At 47.4% G+C, this 17,918-nt stretch overlaps 1 long non-coding RNA gene across 1 annotated transcript in view; it reads right to left on the bottom strand.

Annotated features, from left to right (window-relative positions):
* LOC140694009 (uncharacterized) overlaps nt 1-14,213 on the bottom strand; it is a 331,154-nt gene extending 316,941 nt beyond the window's left edge. Inside the window, exons 1-2 of the long non-coding RNA XR_012069734.1 lie at nt 13,963-14,213; nt 13,608-13,815 (exon numbers count right to left, since the gene is read on the bottom strand). This is a non-coding gene — a long non-coding RNA (uncharacterized lncRNA). The remainder of the gene's footprint in view (nt 1-13,607; nt 13,816-13,962) is intronic.
* Between the last annotated feature and the right edge of the window lie 3,705 nt (nt 14,214-17,918).

The raw sequence follows: 17,918 nt of genomic DNA, 5'->3' as shown, positions 1-17,918 counted from the left end.
TTTTTTTAAAGATTTTTTCTTATTATTTTTTTACATTGAGGTTCCGCAAATTGAATCCAGCATGTACTCTACCCCTTGAACTATACCATCCCCTCCAAAGACAATTATTTTTATACTTTGACAATACCATATTGAATTAAGATTTTTGTTCCATTTTCCCTTCATAGAGTTTATAACTGAGGGAGAGAGTCAGAGGAAGCCCTGGGCTAACCCTTCCTTCTCAGCGGGTCACTACACAGCAGAGGAGCTTGGCTGTCTCCAGGCCCAGCTCACCTTTCTGCTCTGAGGGCCGACTCAGGCCACTTCTCTTAAAAGCGGCGTGTTAGAAGCAGCAGAAAGCCAACTAGCGAGCAACAATGACAAAACTGACCCACCTGCAGTTGGACATCATCTGCTCTGAAACGAACCTCTTAAATTTCTTCTTATTAGTGGATGGTTTTCAAAAATATTCCCAAGGAGATGAATCTCACTCCATTTTTCTGGATTTCTTAGGCCTTCTATGACTTTAACTGCAGGCTTCATTTTCTGCACAACATCTGCAGGGAAGCCAGGCAGAAAACGTGAACAGACCCTGCAGGCCGCGGCTGAGGCCTCCCGTCAAACATCCTTGTTGTGCAGAGCCTACGTTCATGGGACCTGTTTCATTACTGCTGTAATTAGTTCTTGTCCAAGTGTCCCACTGGAAATGTTTCTAGATAGAACGTGGCCTGACGCAGATGAGCAGTGGGGATGTGGGGTGCAGATGACACACAGACTGGAAGGAGAAAAGGGAAATGTTTCTTCAGGCTTCAGTTTGGAAGATTTCTGATTTTTATATGGACATTAAACTTGGTCAGGCTGAAGCACCATTTGCTCTAAGACGGGGTGATGTACACGTATCCCTACAACTTCAAAAAATATGTTGAAGCTGGGCGTAACAGCCTAGGGGACAGACAGCTTTGAGTGACACCTCCGTTCCAGGATGCCTATGATCTAGGGCTCACAAAGAGGAAAAGAATACACATATTTTGCCTCTGTAGTTCTATGTGAAATTATTTTGACGCTTGCTGGATGGTGTAAGTTCAGAGAGCATGTAGTCTTTCGTACATCGCAAAGACGACAAGTCTTCTTGATGAGTCAGCAGACTGTTTCCGATGGCCCGGGGTCTATGTCAGACATTAGCTGTCTAGACAAATACCACACAGCCCCCCATCCCTCAAGGAGATCACAGTGTGTCGTGGAAGGGAAAAATTTAAATAGGTTTTCAAAACAATTTGGTAAGAGTCACTTTGCATCATATATACTATATGTTCAGAGGGGCTCTTGCACTGCCTGGGGCTGTGTTCTAGAAGGTAGGGAAGGTGTCAGAGAGGAAATGCTTTCTGCACTGACATCTGACGGATTCCAGCAAATCTCTAGACCAGGAGAGTGCGTGGTGGGGACGGGATTCTCAGCAGCTTGCGTGTCTTGTGCAGACCCCTGGTCATGTCTAAGAGCACTTTGCACTTAGGGAAGGAAGGTCAGTGAGGCTAGAGGCTGTGAGGAACTAACGGAAGCTGAGGCTGAAAAAAAGCAGCAACGAGGTGATGAGAAGGTGTGACGTTAAATCAGAGAGCGTGGACTTCCTCACACATGCAGCGTGGAATTCTTTGCGGTTTTAAGGAGGAGAGTGACACAGATTAGTCATTAAAAGTGAGCAAAGTGGATTGTTCACTCTAAAGTACAGCACTGGGGAGACTAGAAAGGGGTGGGAATTAATGCAGTGGGGAGCGAGGAGCAGGGACTTAGTTGGGGGACATTAAGGAATAGAATTGTAGTACTGATGGGGGTGAGGGAGTGGAAAAGTAAAGGAAAACTCCCAGATGTTTGGCACAGAAAAGAGATGGGACAGTGATGCCATTGTTTGAAAAAGTAAAACTAGTTCTGGGCGAGTGTAAATCCAGACAAACAGAGCTTGAGATTTTTATGTGCTAACCAAATGTGAATGTCTACTTGTCAATTAGAAATATATTTCTGGGACTGAACTAAGATGTCCATGCTGGAAAAGATTTGACAGTTAATCATTGGACAGAGAGCAGTTGAAGCCATGGGAATAAATGCCACCCACTGACAGTTTACCAAAGAAAAGGGAAGGAGGGCACTTCTGGTTCAGAAAATATGGCAGGCCAGAATCTTGAAGACCCACTCACTTAAGACACATAAAAACGTAGGACAAAATGCTGCCAGTGTTTTCCTGCTTTTTTTTTAAGGGCACGTTTATTGTGGTATGATACCTGTACAATAAAATACACATATTTCACATGTACTACTTGGTGAATTTGATAAATGTCTACACCCAGAAAACCATAACCACGATCAAGATAGCTAACATTTCCATCACTCCCCAAGAGGGGCACTTTTCGAATCCCCATATTTATCCCTTCCCATCCCCTTCTCTCCCTGTGAACCGTAAGTTTGTTTCTCTATGTCGGTGGGTCTGTTTATCTTCTGTATTTAAGTTCATATGTTTCTTTTTTTGATTCCACATATAAGTGATATCATATGGCATTTTTCTCTTTTTCTGGTTTACTTCACTTAGAATGACTATCTCTACGTCCATCCATGTTGCTGCAAATGACATTATTTGTTTTTTCATGGCTGAGTAGTATTCCATTGTATAAATATACTACTACTTCTTTATCCAGTCACCTGTCAATGGACATTTGGGTTGTTGCCATGTCCTGGCTATTATAAATACTGCTGCTGTGAGCATTGAGGTGCATGTGACTTTTTGAATTAGAGTTTTCTTCTGACATATGCCCGGGAATGGGAAGGCTGGATCATGAGTTAAGTCCATTTTCAGTTTTTAAAGGAACCTCCACACTGACTTCTCTAGTGACAATGCAGCCCATCTTGTGAAAGCAGAGCCATGCTCAGAAAGTAATGGGTATTTCTAAGGGCCAGACATGAAGTGCAGTGAGTGTGGCCTGTTCAAGAATCAGAGGGCAGTCTGCCAGGGCTGGAGGAGAGTGACAAGGGAAGTGTGGTACAGGTAGGAGCCAGACCATGTGGGGACATGGCAGGCTGGGATAAGGAGCCTGGACTTCCAGTAATCCCTTGGTAACTATGGGGCACTGGTTCCAGGACTCACCCTGAAGTCAACATCCATGGATGCTGACGCCTCTTGTATAAAATGACATAGGACTTGCATGGGACTCATGTACATCCCCCCATCTACTTTTATATATATATACAAACTTTTTTTATTGAGTTATAGTCATTTTGCAAAGTTGTATCAAATTCCAGCATACAGCACAAGTTTTCAGTTATACATGAGTATACACATATATTTGTTGTCACTTTCTCTTTCACTGTGTCCTCCTGTGTACTTTAAGTTATCTCTAGATTACTCATGGTATCTAATACAACATGAATGTTATGTAAGTAGTTGCCAGTGTATGGCAAATTCAAGTGTTGCTTTTTGAAACTTTCTGTTTTTTCAACAATATTTTCAATCCACCGTTAGTTGAATCTGCTGGATAGGGAGGCCCTAGATATGGAGAATCCCCAAGCTCCTCCTTCCCACATCCTATATTTTCACTGCAAGCACTGAAGGGGTCCAAACATAGAAGAGACCCATCTACCTGCTGGAAACCCTGAGGAATTCCGTCAGCGTATGTAGAGCAGGAGAGAAGGTTTAGGGCCAACTAGTGGGAAAGGAGGGCCTGCCTGGAGAGGATGGAGGAAGGACAGTAGTGGAAGCCATCACGTACTCTTACTGGAACTAGCTGACAGCAGTGAGGGACGCCAAGGAACTGGGTACACGTCACGTGTGGGGCGATCCTGGCCACCAGGTGCAGGGTTCACATAACTGGGACCCAGTATGCAAGATCAAAATAACAAGGAGGCAAAGGGGCTGCCTCAGTCCCAGGATCCTGACAACGGCCACAGCGACGTGACCCCAGCTAATGCGGTTCCCCTAGTGAGCCAGAAAAACGAAACTCTGAGCCAAGATATTGCAGATTCCACTGCAGCCACATGGATAACTAGATCTCTAACCTGACAAAATGTAACCACCAGAAACAGGAATCTTTCCTTTTCTCTTCCTTTGGAACTTTGGACAGGGAGTCACAAATCTTTGACGGGAACCACCTATAAACCAATAGAGAGCTCACTTTTTCAGGAATAAGCATGGAGAAAAAGAGTGGGGTGATGGTTTAAAGCAGAAGTCAAAGTTGAAGCCCATCTGAGAAATGGTAAAAACATGTTTCTCAATGAATTCGAGTTATGGCAAAAAGAAGGAGGAAGGTTAAGGAAATCTCTATTAATATCCATTCACCATAAAAGACTAGCCAGCCATAAAAAGACAACACCTTAAATTAATAATTTTTTTTTTTTGGTGATGAAAAACAATGCCTTAATTTAAAACAAGGCTTGGGCCATCAACAACACTCTGAGAATTGTTGACGAGGAGAACATAAATCTGCATATAGATATGTAAGTGTTCCAAGTCCACCACTCAAAAACAATTAGTCAATCATGTGTCCAGTTGATTGGGAAATCCCAATAAGTAAATAACTCAAAAGTGGGAAAGACATGGGATTAAATAGTGGTAGTGAGCAATGAAATCCAAGATGTATATACCTATATTTTCTTTGTTAATGTAACAAACTTAAAGCAACTGTCTAAAAAGTAGTAACTGGAGCACACAAACACACACACACACAATTTAGAACAACAGAGAGGTAAAATATGCTAAATTTATCATTATTGAGGAACAGGATCTAATAGATTATTTCATTTTTGAGACTCTTATAGGAATACTGGTCCAATTGCATAAAAATTTATGAACTTAGAGGTGATTTATAAAGATTTAGAGAGAATTTTCTTTAAGAGGCAATATAGCTTCCAAATCACTGAAGAGAAAATTAACAATAAAAAATTAATTAATCTAGGTAATATGGAGTAACACTGACCATATTTACCACCCTAAAATAAACCACAAAATGGATAAAATATATGAAGCAATGATTTTTAAGACACGTGGAAACGATCATCCACTAGGACCTTGCCTTGCCACCTCAATACCAAGGCTCCTAGGCCTCCTACTGCCATCACAAAGGATGTCCACCAGGAGGCGACATTTCCTTCCTCTGCTCCTACTGCAGAGCCAGTCCTGAGCAGTCCTTTTCCAGGTGTTGGCAGGCAGCTCCCAGAAGTGCTCTCGTGGGCCTTGGTCCCTTTTGGCCACCAGCAAAGGGATCAAGGATGAGCAGTGAGCCTCCTTCCTCATCCAAGACCTAGGAAACTATCTGACTTCTGAGCAGCCCTTCACTCTTGTCTGCTGTCTGGTACTCTCCACCCGGCTTCCCGAGTCCCCGGCACGGGCAGCCTGCACGCTGGCCACAGCCCATCAGAATCTATTCCCCCGCCAAGAGGCCACGCATGATCATGAGCAGGGCTCCAGGCCTCTGGAGCAGTGCGGCTTGGACTGGGTCCTGGCCCTGGGCACGCGAGCTCCATGCCCTTGGTTGAGTCAGTCAACATCTCTAAGCTACAGTTTCCTCATCAGTAAAATGAGGACATAATCAATATGGAAAAAAAACAGAATCTGAGGGGGACTAAATTTCTGGTGATTGAAGATAATTTTAATTTTGATTTATACAGCAAAGGACATCATACAATTTTTACTACATCGTATTTCTAAAGGACAGCTTCTACTATTAAAAGTAATGCACGCACGTACACACAAACACACGTGCAGACACACTGGCTCTAGTCCACATACATCCCCACGGGCACACACACATGGAGTCATGTACCACCCACACACCCATAACATACGCACAACCACACACATCCTCAGGCGCACACACACACATAACATACAGAACCACATACATCCCCAGGTGCACGTGAGCACACACAAACACACAGTCATGTACAACACACGTCCCCAGGTGCGCGCGTGCACACACACACGTCTTACACACTTTGGCGTTATTCTAAATCAATTTACAATTGAGGGTCACAGTGTCCATTGTTTTATCCACTCAGAAGGTCCTGACTTTGGAGCGTGAAGCAGGAGCTCTCCTCTCTGGAGATGGTCTTTACCAATTACAGTCTCAGTAGAGCCAACATAACTGCTCTGGACCTTTGGAAGTGCAGGCCAGAGCATACCTGGGAGCTCACATCCTGTACATGTAAACATGTTAAGTGCAGTAGGTTCTAAAGTCCTGCCTTTACAAATATACGTTCATTATAAGGGGGAAGACCAGGTTCAAATTTAGAATTCCAAGACACAGGGGAGTCCGGCAAAGAAAGTGAGCGTGTGGGGAGAGCTGATTCCCAGTCTCTGACCACTAGCCTGATCCTTTTCTTCCCAATGCTGGGTCCATCCCTTGCCACAAGTGGCCTTGGATGTTCACAGGGGGACACTCAAAACTCACATTCAGGATCTGCTCATACCCTCCATACATACAGCTGCCCTTTGGCCTCTCTGTGAGTCCTGGGAATCTGAGCTTCCGGGAGAGCCGGTGCAGGCACTAGGAATGGGTCAGGGGCTGCTGAGACAGGGCATCTGGGGTCCTGGGCTTCTAGAGCATGGGATGGAGCCAATGACCCTGCCCCCTTGGCCCTGCTGACTCCACCCCATGGAGGGCGTGGCCAGAGGAAGTGTCAGGGCCAGAGGGACCCTCTGCAGTGCAGGACCCAGGGCAGCGGGCCCCCTTGCCGGGGTCTAAGAGCAGAAGGCCTAAGGAAAGGTCTGAAGAGGCTGTAAGGTATCTTCATTCCCATTAATTAAACAAAAATAAAAGCATACCACAGGCGTGAGTGGAAAGGGATTTGTTAGAACAAGGGAAGGCACTTGCCAAGGTCTGGCCATAGAGGGCTGGTGGGTTTGTCAGGTTGATGAGGAACCAAGAGGCTGTTAGTCCCTTCTGGGTCTAAACACCTCTTGAATTCCTCCGGGTGACACTGAAATGCAGTGAGACACGGAACTCTCTTAAGTTGTTAAAATCTTCATGGTGAACCATTCAACTCTCTCCTCATTCTTGGCTGCGAAAGCACGATAAACACAGGCCAGAAACTCATCAGCCTGTTGGTTGGTTCACTATCCGTCTGGCGCCTCCTCTTGTAGGAGCCTTTATCACATCACCCAGGGCTGACCCGGCTCAGGATTATAGCTGATTTTCCGCAGATGGCATCACTTGCTAGTGACATGAAGCAGACACATTAGCCACCTCCGAAACACTGAGGCTCCTCCTGGGAGGAGCCTTCAGACCCCCAATCCAGCCTCTGCACCACGATGTTCCTTAATGTCACTACCGGTTTGCTGCCTTGGCCTCTAGCTTTGACCAGATCCTCGCCAGATTGTCGATAAATATCACCCATATACCACATCTAAGCTTGCGGTCCAGATGTGACCATGGTTCTTATTTTCTTCCCATCGATGGATTGTTTGATCTTTGTGTAATCATGTCGACAGCAAGGCCAGTACAGCCCTCTTGAGGCCTCCCCGAGCCGCCTCTGTGTATAACTGTCCTAGCACCCCAGGGGATCGGGTCTGAAGCCTGGCACTCAGACACGAGGATGTCAGCCGGAGAGACAGGAATCCACTCCTGCTGTGGCTTCTGCTGTGGCTCAATGTGGCCATAAAAACGGATCCCACAGGCCCTGACGTCACTTGACTCACTGCAGGGATGCTCCCACACTGCCGCGTTCCCCCAGAGACTGAGGGCTTTCTGCTTGTTCTGGAAGGCCCCACCCCCGAGGGGACACTGGGTCCAGTGGAGCGTCCAGCCTGCTTCCCCGCCAGCCCTTAGGGCCTTTGTGGGGCCTGGAACATCAACTAACCTCCCCTTAGGGACCCCTTTGTCCTTTGCAGCCAACAGACCTAGGTCATAAGCACTTTAACTCACCTGAGGGTGTTTTCCTCACTTCAGGGGCAGTGAGGACTGGGCTTCTTCACACTCCAAGTGCCCCCGGTCTGGATGCAGACAGTCTGGCTCTCCCCCCAGTCGTGCAGGTTCCGGCCACACCTCCTGCTGGTCACGGAGTCTGTGCTGTATTCTCTTCCAGGACAACAGGTGCACTCTGCCCCCCGCCCCGTCCCCACCAGCAGTGGCAGAGATGGAGGACAGGCGGGTGAGCTTGGGCCTGAGACACTGCCCTGAAATCAGTGCCCCAGAGGCCGCTGGTGATTAGAGGGACCACGGGGAAGAAGGCAGCATGGGATGGGAGGGGGGGAAGGTTCAGGATAACGAGATGAAAAGGGGAACAGATAGCACCGTGAGGACCTCGACCATGAAAGGGAAGAAGATAGACAGTGACAGCTGGAGCGGTGTTGGCGTTAAAAGCTGCGGGCATTTTCATTTAATTTTATTAATTACCATTACATATAGTGACATATTTTTATTTGATTAAAGATTAGGTGCCATGTCATATAACAGGATATAGTATATTATTTATTAAATAATACATAATAGTAGATATACTAGCATGTTATGTTCTGTTTATTTATTATCAGATAGTATATAATACATATGTAGTTATTTATATACATAATATATAATTCATGCATCTATATAATATATAACACATAACAATGTAGGATTATGAATATTATATTTTATAACAAGATTACATAACAATAATGATGTAATATTATCCATTGTATATCTTGGCTCATGACACATTCTCACCTTAGGTGCCTGTCAGAAGTATTTATGTATTAAAATTAATATTATAAGAAACAGTTGTGAACCTGTCACCCAGCACCAGAACAGGACTATTGACAGTGACATAATGTGTCCTATCCTGCCCTAGGCCTCTTCTCACAGGAAGTAACCAGCATCCTGAATCCTGGCTTACACTTGCCTTGTGTTACTTTCACACACACAACATTTAAGATCAGTTAAAACAAATGAACTGCAGGTACATGCAACGAAGTGGATGCATCATACACCCTATGTTAAATTGAAAAAGTAAGCCCAAGAAGGTAGCCTATAGTGTGCTAAGCTTTTAACTGTGTATATATATGTCAACTAAACTCACTAAATTAAGAACAACTACAGCTAGAGTCCAGGTGGGAGAGGGACAGATAAAAGGTGAGGTGAGCAGATTTGCTGCAGGTGAGCGAGTTCCCTTCAAGTAACATGTCATTCTCTCTGAAGCAGGAGGCAAGGCCATCTGCTGGGAGTCAGGGAAGAGACAGAGGGAAGCTTAGAGGTGTGCAGAGAGCAGAGAATGTTGACACCACTGTGTGGCAAGTGGGGAAATGTGCTCACTAGAGAAATCCTGGAGGATTGCCTGGCAGTGGCAACATGCTGGGCATTGATTTGTAGTCTTAGAAATCTGTGCTGGGAGAGCCTGCTGCCTGCAGGCTCAGAACAAATAGAGCTGGGTGAACCGAGATGGAAGTCATCCTGGTGAGGAAATGAAAAGATCAAGGGTCAAGGGGGTTTTGTTTGTCATAAAGAGAGTGCTGACTGTGGATGCAGAGCTGGAAGGTGGGGAAGTGGAAGTAAGAGGAACGTGGACAGGTAGGAAAGCAGAGGAGTCAGTGCATGATGCCCCAGTGAGGGTGAAGGAGGGCCAACGAGGCTGGTGGAGAAGCAGCTGGATGGCTAGAGTTGGGCACATAAAGGAGAGAGGCTGGACCTGGGGTGGAGACACGCCCGGGTATGAGCCCGGGGGTAGGGTGAATGGGAGGTGTCTGGCTCAGGCTGACGGAGAAGAAGACCCTACAATGACCATACTGGGTGGTGGAGGGAGAATCAACATTGACGTCTTGATGGTAGGCGGTGAGGCAATACAGAGTTGGTGGTCCAGCTGCTCCTGACTGAGGCAGATGAGCAGGGAGGCCAGGGTGGCAGGCACTGCTAGGAATGGACTGGGTTTTCCAGGTGTTCCCAAGAGAGGAGGAGAAATCACCTCATGGGGGAAAGTGAGCACAAGGAGGTCAACCCAGGCTCCTGATCAAACGGAGAGTGTGAGGGGGCAAATCGTCAACTCCAGAGATGGTGGCCTAGGAAGCAGGGACCATGGGTGAAGTGAGGGGACACTCAGAGAAGAGAGAGAGATGAGTCTTCTGGGTGTAGGGGGAAGAGAGGCCCCAGGACAAAGGAGCACAGGGGCACAGTGATGAGGATGGACTGGCTCTGTTGTGACACTGCAGGAATGGCTGGATCTTTGTCCTGAGGGCTTAGTTTGGGGGGCTACTGGCCTCATGAGGGCCCCCCTCTCAGCAGCCTGGACAGATGCTCCCGCTCCTGATAGCTCTGTGGCCACCACTGTTCCCGGAAGGGCTCTGCCTCCATCTTCTATCAGACATTCCTGCCCAGTCCCCGACTGCCAGCGAGGGAGCCTGGGCCTCAAAGCCGTTTGCCGTGGAGGGACACAGGCTCCTTGGAGAAGCAGGCTGATCTTATTTTTCTCCGTAACCCACGGCCTAGCAAAGCGCCAGCCTATGGGTGGGCCATTCAGGGGCTCGGATACTTCTTAAATTAACTCAAAGCAGTAGAATAGCAGAGCTGGAGGAAGTGACCACTGAGCTCACAGAGTTCACTGCCCACACCCCCATTCTACAGATGAAGAACCAGAGGCCAAGCAGCCAAGGTCATGCTGCTCTTTAATGCTGGCCTCTGTTGGGCATACCAAGTGATGAGCTGCACTGAAGGGCCTGAGAGGGGGCTCTGGGGTCAGACAGCTTGGGTTCAAGTCCCACCCCTGCCATTTACTAGCTGTGTGATTAATGACTGTCCTTCCTGTAAAGTGCCACCTCATTTGTTTGTCATGAACACAGAGTTCCTTGAACAGCAGGACAGAATTCTTTAAAGGTTTGCTGTTGCTTTTGTTACTATTATCACCAAGTGAACCCTGAAATGAAGAACAAAGACAGCAAGATTTTTTATTTTAAAAGATTTTAAAATACGATGATGACTGTTTGATTTAATCTATTCAAGTTTGCATTTGACCCTTATTAACAACTGCACAATGGATGACTTTTGAGGAAATGTTACTTCATGTCTTTAATTCTCACTAACTACACAGGCTATTCAACAGGAAGCAATTTTTTTTCCAGGAAGAGGGACAAAAAGTTAACAATATCTCTGTACCTCTCGGTTCCCAGTGAGTTGGTTGTGATCTGTCAACCCAACTTTGGGGAAATGCCCTCTCCTCCTGGGCTCGCTGCACTGCCACGTGGCCTCCAGGGGGCGATTTACCCCCACACGAATCCAGTATCTTGGTTCATATCTTTGCTTCAGATCCCTCAAGGACTGCCCATGCACCAGGGCCCCATCTGCCCCGCCAGTCTCACCTGCTGGCCTCCAGGAAACTATCCTGGGTCTCAACCATCCTCTGTTCCTATGCCCGCCCCACTACTCTTCATTTTGTCCTTCAAGTGTGGGCTCCTGTGGCTTGCCACCAAGCAGGGGTCTCCCAGTCCTCCACCGTGGGGAACTGCATCGTCCTGCACAGTGCCTAGCGAAACTGTGTGGAGGCCGGAAGAATACAGAACAACAGGTGCTCAGAGGGGCTGCCTTTCCCACTGCAGGGGCCCTGGAGAGCTTTCTCCCAGCTGGTTATTCACAGGCGCTGAAGCTGTGGAATCTCGATCTTACCAATTTAAAGGGCATCATCACTAATTACAAAAGAAATCATTTTTTCAGTAGCAAAAGGAGAAAAGACTTTGTGCCCCATGCCCCCATCTTTGTTCCTCCGCCTTCAGAGGTGATTCTCAATCTCTGGGCAAGGGTAGAAAGCAACAAACAGAATATTATTTTTCAATGATTCTTCTTTCCCACTCTGAAGATTGCATCCCAAGACTGATGAAGGCTAGGATGGTTTGGCTTCCCTGTACTGAGTATTCAGAGGCTCAGGGTGGAGGGGGTTAGGGAGATAATTCAGCATTATGGAACCAAACAGAGACATTAAAAGGTTCTACTCTAAACAGAAAGGAAGCAGGATGCTATAGAAATGGGAAAACCATCATTGGAAATGAAATAACGAGTTACAAGACAATAAACATGAAGATATAAAAAAGAAAAAGTATATCAAAATACAAAAAGGTGGGAAAGGGAGATGGTAGCAAGAAAAGATAGATTTTTTTCTCTTTCTTTTTCTTTTTTCTCATTATTCTTAGGATGTGTTGGAGCCTACGTGATTATCAGTCTAAAGGAAATAGATATGATAATGGGTTGATATACTTGAAAAATAGGGTAACCACAAATCGAAAGCATATAATAGAGTTGAAAAAAAAAAAACCAAAAAAGAAACAAACTCTAAATGGCTTAAAGACTTAAACATTAGACAAGACGCTAAAAAACTCTCAGAAGAAAACATAGGCAAAACATTATTTGACATATATCTCAGCAGTGTTTTCCTAGGGCAATCCACCCAAGCAACAGAAAATAAAAGCCAAAATAAACATATGGGACCTAGTTACACCTATCAGCTATTTCAAAGCAATAGAAACCATAAGCAAAATGAAAAGACAACCTATGGAATGTGAGAAAATATTTGCAAAAGATGAGACTGAACATGGCTTAACTTGTAGACTATAAAAATAGTTCATACAACTTAATAAGAAAAAAAAATAAACAACCCAATCCAAAAATGGGCAGAACAACTAAACAAGCAATTCTCCAATGAAGATATACAAATGGCCAATAGGCATATGAAAAAAAGGCACAATATCGCTAATTATCTTAGAAATGCAAATCAAAACTACAATAAGTTATCATCTCACACTACTCAGAATGGCCACCATTCAAACATCCACTCACCATAGATGCTGGAGAGGCTTGGAGAAAAGGGAACCCTCCTACATTATTGCTCGGAATGTAGTTTGGTGAAGCCAATGTGGAAAACATTATGGAGATACCTCAAAAGACTAAAAAAAGACATCATTTGATCCAGCAATCCCACTCCTGGGCATATATCCAGAGGGAATCTTAATTTCAAAATATACCTGCACCCCAATGTTCACAGCAGCATTGTTTTCAATGACCAAGACATAGAAGCAACCTAAACGCCCACTGACAAATGACTGGATAAAGATGTAGTATTTAGATATAAAAGAATATTACACAGTTGTAACAAAGAAGGAAATAATGCCATTTACAGCAACATGGATGGACTTGGAGATTATCACACTAAAGTGAAATAACTCAGACAGAGAAAGACAAGTAACATATGATACCACTTATATGTGGAATTTTTAAAAAAGATACAAATAAACTTATTTACAAAACAAAAACAGACTCACAGACTTAGGAAACAAACTTAGGAGTTTGGGATTAACAATTACAAACTACTATATGTAAAACAGACAAACAGCAAGGATTCACTGTAGAACACAGGGGAAAATGTTCAGTATCTTGCAACCTATAATGGAAAAGAACCTGAAAAAGAATAGACTATGTATATGTACAACTGAATCACTATGCTGTATACCTGAAACTAACAAAACAGCTGTATATCTGAAACTAACTAAACATTGTAAATCAACCACATTTCAATTAAAAAAAAAGATAAGCTCTAAATAGCTGTATTCAAAGAAAATCTTCAAATCTTACCTCCTACAAAAAGTAAAATGGGAAGCTTGAGCAGGACCAAATTATACTGAATGAGAGGTTACATACCTTCTCCAGCACGTGGCCCATGGTACACATACATCGTGTTTTCCTTCAGGTAAGAATGGCCCTTACTGCCCAGGGAGCGAGTCCTGCTGGGACAAGGCCTCTGTGGCAGTGGCCTCCTTGTCACCGCTCCATCTCACCAGAAGGCCAGGGTTTTCAGAGGGGAGGGAACACAGAGCTCATACACTTCAGATATATTTCCTGAGAAAAACTGTGGAAAGACCAAATTCACCTGCAGTGCAGGAAACATGAGCACGGCCCCTAAGCAGACTGACAAACCCGAAGCAAGACGGCCCGATGTTCACATCGGAACCAGAACAAAAACCGTCTGGCCCCAGTTAAACGATCACCATCTCACCTGCAATGAACTGTTCGTACTCATTGTCAGGGATGTTTCTGTTGAGACTTGAGAGATCAAAAAAGTCAGACCAGGGAATCCGGACCTGGTGGATGTCCAGGCTCTGCTAATGGTAGAGGCGGCCCCAAGGGGGTATCACCAGCACCGACTCTTCCATTTTCAGCAGGGTCTTCAGGAGGAAGGCGATGTGGATACAGACGCCCCTACGGAGGCTGAAGCCCTCCGGAGGGTTGACATAACACAGAAGGTACCTGGCAGGGAGCAAAGGAGAGCGGGTCTTCAGAGCCAGGTCTCTGCACAGGAATCCCGGCTTAGATAGAACAGATACAATGGGAATCTCTGCACAGCACATGGCCTAGACTCAAGACACGTTCAGCAGCTTCTGGTTTGTATAGTGGAGGCACTGCCCACCGATCTCTGTGTGGCCAATTATTTCGAGTCCGGGAGCACATGCAGAAGACATCTTGGCATCTGTCTATCAACGCTAAGCACCTGACTAGTACCTGAGCACCCGTTCTCCAGGGAATCTCAAACTTCTTGGCCTAAAGACCCCTGTACACTCTTAAATACTGAGGACTTCAAAAGGCTGCTGTTTATGTGGGTTAAATCTATCAATAGTTCCTGTGTTAGAAGTTAAATAAGAACTTTAAAAAATGCTTATGAGTTCACTTAAAAATAATAACAACCTACTACATGATACCATTAATACTCTTAAGCAAAAAATAAGTATATTTTTCTAAACAAAAATCATTAATGAGAGGAATAGCAGTGATTTTAATTTCTGAGAATCTCTTTTGGACTGGTGAGAGCTTAATTCTATCTGCCTCTACATTACCTGTTTTGTGATATCACAGACTAGGTTTTCCCTGGAAAACCCCACAGGAAACTCGGGAGTGCAAGAGTGTGCAAAAGGCAGGTGACTTCCCGGCGTTCCTACGAAAATAGTCTTGCATCTCAGGGGCCTCGGACTCACTTTGATAACTGCTGCCCTACCCTAGGCGAGACTCTCCTACACAAGAGCCAGGCAAGTGTCCTGGCTTCTTTAATGAGTTACCGCAGCAACACCCCTCCCTTCTCTGTGTTAATGTTTCCCACAACCTCCATTACTGCAGATGAGGATGTAATCCTCAACTGAGGCCTCTAATCCCAGAAGACTACCAACCTTGAAAGGGAGGGCCCATCTACCATCTCTACACCCCGCACAGTCTATTTTGAGTCAAGCCCTAGATAACTGCTAATTGACACTGACCCTTGTCTTATTCCTGAGTTTTAGCGAAGGAGCCAACATCTGGATGGAACTGAAATTTCCCTGCTGATATACAAGGCTGATAAACCACCCTATTCCAACATCTGATTCTGGGGCTCTTCAAAACGCGGGTAAGGCCCCGCTTCATAAAAGACGGGTCCTCCACCTGCCCTTCCCAGGGGTTCTGGGAGGCCGCGGCCACGCAGGTCTACCCGGAGTCGCGGTCCAAGCCCCAGAGCCCGAGGGGGAGGAAAGCCGGAGGCTGTGCCCCAGCCCTGTCCCCCCCGCCCCAACCCGCTCCCCGGCACCACAGCCCTCCCCGGCCGCCACACCAACCCGGATCCCACCCCGGTCCATGTCCACTGGCCCCGCCAACGGCGCTGCCGTACGTTTACCGTCTGTGAGACGCCGCCCCAGAAAGGATGTCGGCCGCCGACTGACGCGGCCAGAACTAGTGGCCCGGCCAAGCAAGCCGCCATCCCCAGCAGCAAACACCGCCATGGCCCCGGGCAGCTGCACACTTCCGGAGCCCGCTGCCTGCCCCAGAAGCGCACGCCAGCCCGCGAGGAGCGCGGCGTCTTTATCCATGGCAACGCCGCGGGGCCCTCCCCTAGCGCTTGCGTCTGCGTCCTCCCGAGGCTAGACGTGCGAGAGCAGAACTTTCGGAGCCAATGGGAGCCAGGGCGCGGCCAGGACGGGGGTGGGGGGAGGCTTATGGGGCAGCTGGGCGGGGCCGGGGCGGGCGGGGCCGCGCGGAGGTCCTCAGCTGCAGGTGGCACCGGCCGGAGGCTGGGGCAATGCTGCCAACAGTGGGCGCGGCGGCGGGGCAGCGGGGCGGGGGCACCCTCACCTGTCTGTGTGCGGGGCTCAGCCTGGGCTCCGCGGCCTCCGCTTGCACCGGAAGTGGACCCAGGCTACCGGTGGGCAAGATAGAGGACTGAGCCCAGGCAGGCACGGCTGGCCAGGTAGGGCACCTGAAGTGCAGATCCGCCAGGCCGGCTGCCGGCCTTGAATACGCGCTGCTAGGCAGTTTCCAAGAAGACGGGATCTGTCCCAAGAGGGGAGGTAGGGCAGGGTGCCAGATGCCTGGTTGGGTGCGGTCTTACAGGAGAGCCACGTTGAGAGGGTGCAGAGCAGCCCCTGTGTTGGCGGGGCTAGGAATTTGGGGTATAGGGTGGGGATGATGTGTGCCATTCCCTGTGGTCTCCCAAAGAACTCGCACCCCCAAGCAAAGGACCCTGCTCCCTCCACCCTTCACTGCATCCCCTGCCTTCCCCAGCACCACCGCCCCTGCCCCCGGAGTGTCCCATGACCTCTCCCCACACCAGGCACCGTCCCTGTTACAGGTACTTATCTCCTGGTGGTTCCAGCCCAAGGGTGGGGGCTGTATCTGACCAGTTAGGATGCCTGGAGCCTTTGTATGAAACCTCAGACTATAATGCAGGCGTGCACAGAGGCCCCTCAAACAGGATTCCCTGCATTCCCTCCCCACCACGCACCCACAGCGCAGCTGCCACACCAGGCCAAGCCTGCTGGAGGACCGCTGTTCCCTCTCCACCTGTCCCTGATCAAGAGTGCACCGCCCACACTGCTGGGTATTTAGTGGGCCTTAGAAGAGCAGCTGGTATTTTCATGGACAAATATTTGCTCTTTTGGGAAGAGTTGAGTGCAAAGGGATGTAGGGTATGCCTTTTCTGTTGTCCTGGAACTGGTGACTAGGATGCAAACTTAAGTCAAAGCAGTTTTTAGAGAGAGCCGCAATATATCTTACCCAAAGATCACTGTTCCCCTACAAAGGCAACACCACCTGGCGGGTGGGGTCCTGGTCCCTCTTTCTGGAGGTTGGGCTTTGCACCCTCCAGCTGGGACAGAGCCCGAAACAGCTCTGAACACGCTCCAACAGGCTCTCCCAGCACAAACTGCCTTTATTTTGAATCTGGCTGAAGGAAGCAGCTGAGAAATCTGGGTAAATCTTCCTGGGTGTAACCATGCCTTTTGTGCTGAATGAAAGAGCGGCTCTCCACATGCTAACAGCTTAGAACTGAATGTGTGTCGAAGCCTTCATGCATGTAGCATGTTGGGAACAGCGTTTCATGGTGAGGGGAACTCTATAACTTACATGTGTATGGGGAAGCCCTCACTCCAACAGGGTTTTCCTGCACAAACTGCCTTTATTTCGAAATTGGCTCTTGCTGAGAAATCTTGGTAAGTGTTCTTAAGTGTAGCCATGCCCATTATGCAGGATGAAAGAGCGGCTCTACACTTTTTCACATCTCAGAAATGAATGTGTGTTGAAGCCGTCATTCATGTAGCGTGTTGGGAACACAGAATTTAGTGGTGAGAACTATGTAAATTACATGTCTATGATGAAGCACTCTCTCGAGCCGGGTATTCCAGTGCATACTGCCTTTATTTCGAAACTGGCTTCTCAGAAGCCTGTGGTCTCCACTGCAGGTCTGTCTCCAAACCCAGGGCCAGCATGGTAACTCTGCTCCCCCTGTCTATTCTGGAAGTTCTAGGTGTCCTCCATGGCCCTTCCACCATTATGTTTTTGGAAAACCCCGCAGATGGAATGGGCCTGAGAACAGGAGAGCTGGATGCCAGAAGCCACTGCCCAGTGTGAGGCTCCTGGGAGGGGCATCTCCTCTCCGTGGGCTCTGATCTAACCTCCCCTCTCCCCCACCCCCACCCCTCTCCTCCTGCATTTCCT

The sequence above is a fragment of the Vicugna pacos genome, unplaced genomic scaffold (assembly GCF_048564905.1).
Source record: "Vicugna pacos unplaced genomic scaffold, VicPac4 scaffold_20, whole genome shotgun sequence".
NCBI lineage: Eukaryota > Metazoa > Chordata > Mammalia > Artiodactyla > Camelidae > Vicugna > Vicugna pacos.
This window is presented reverse-complemented; position numbering and strand designations above follow the sequence as displayed.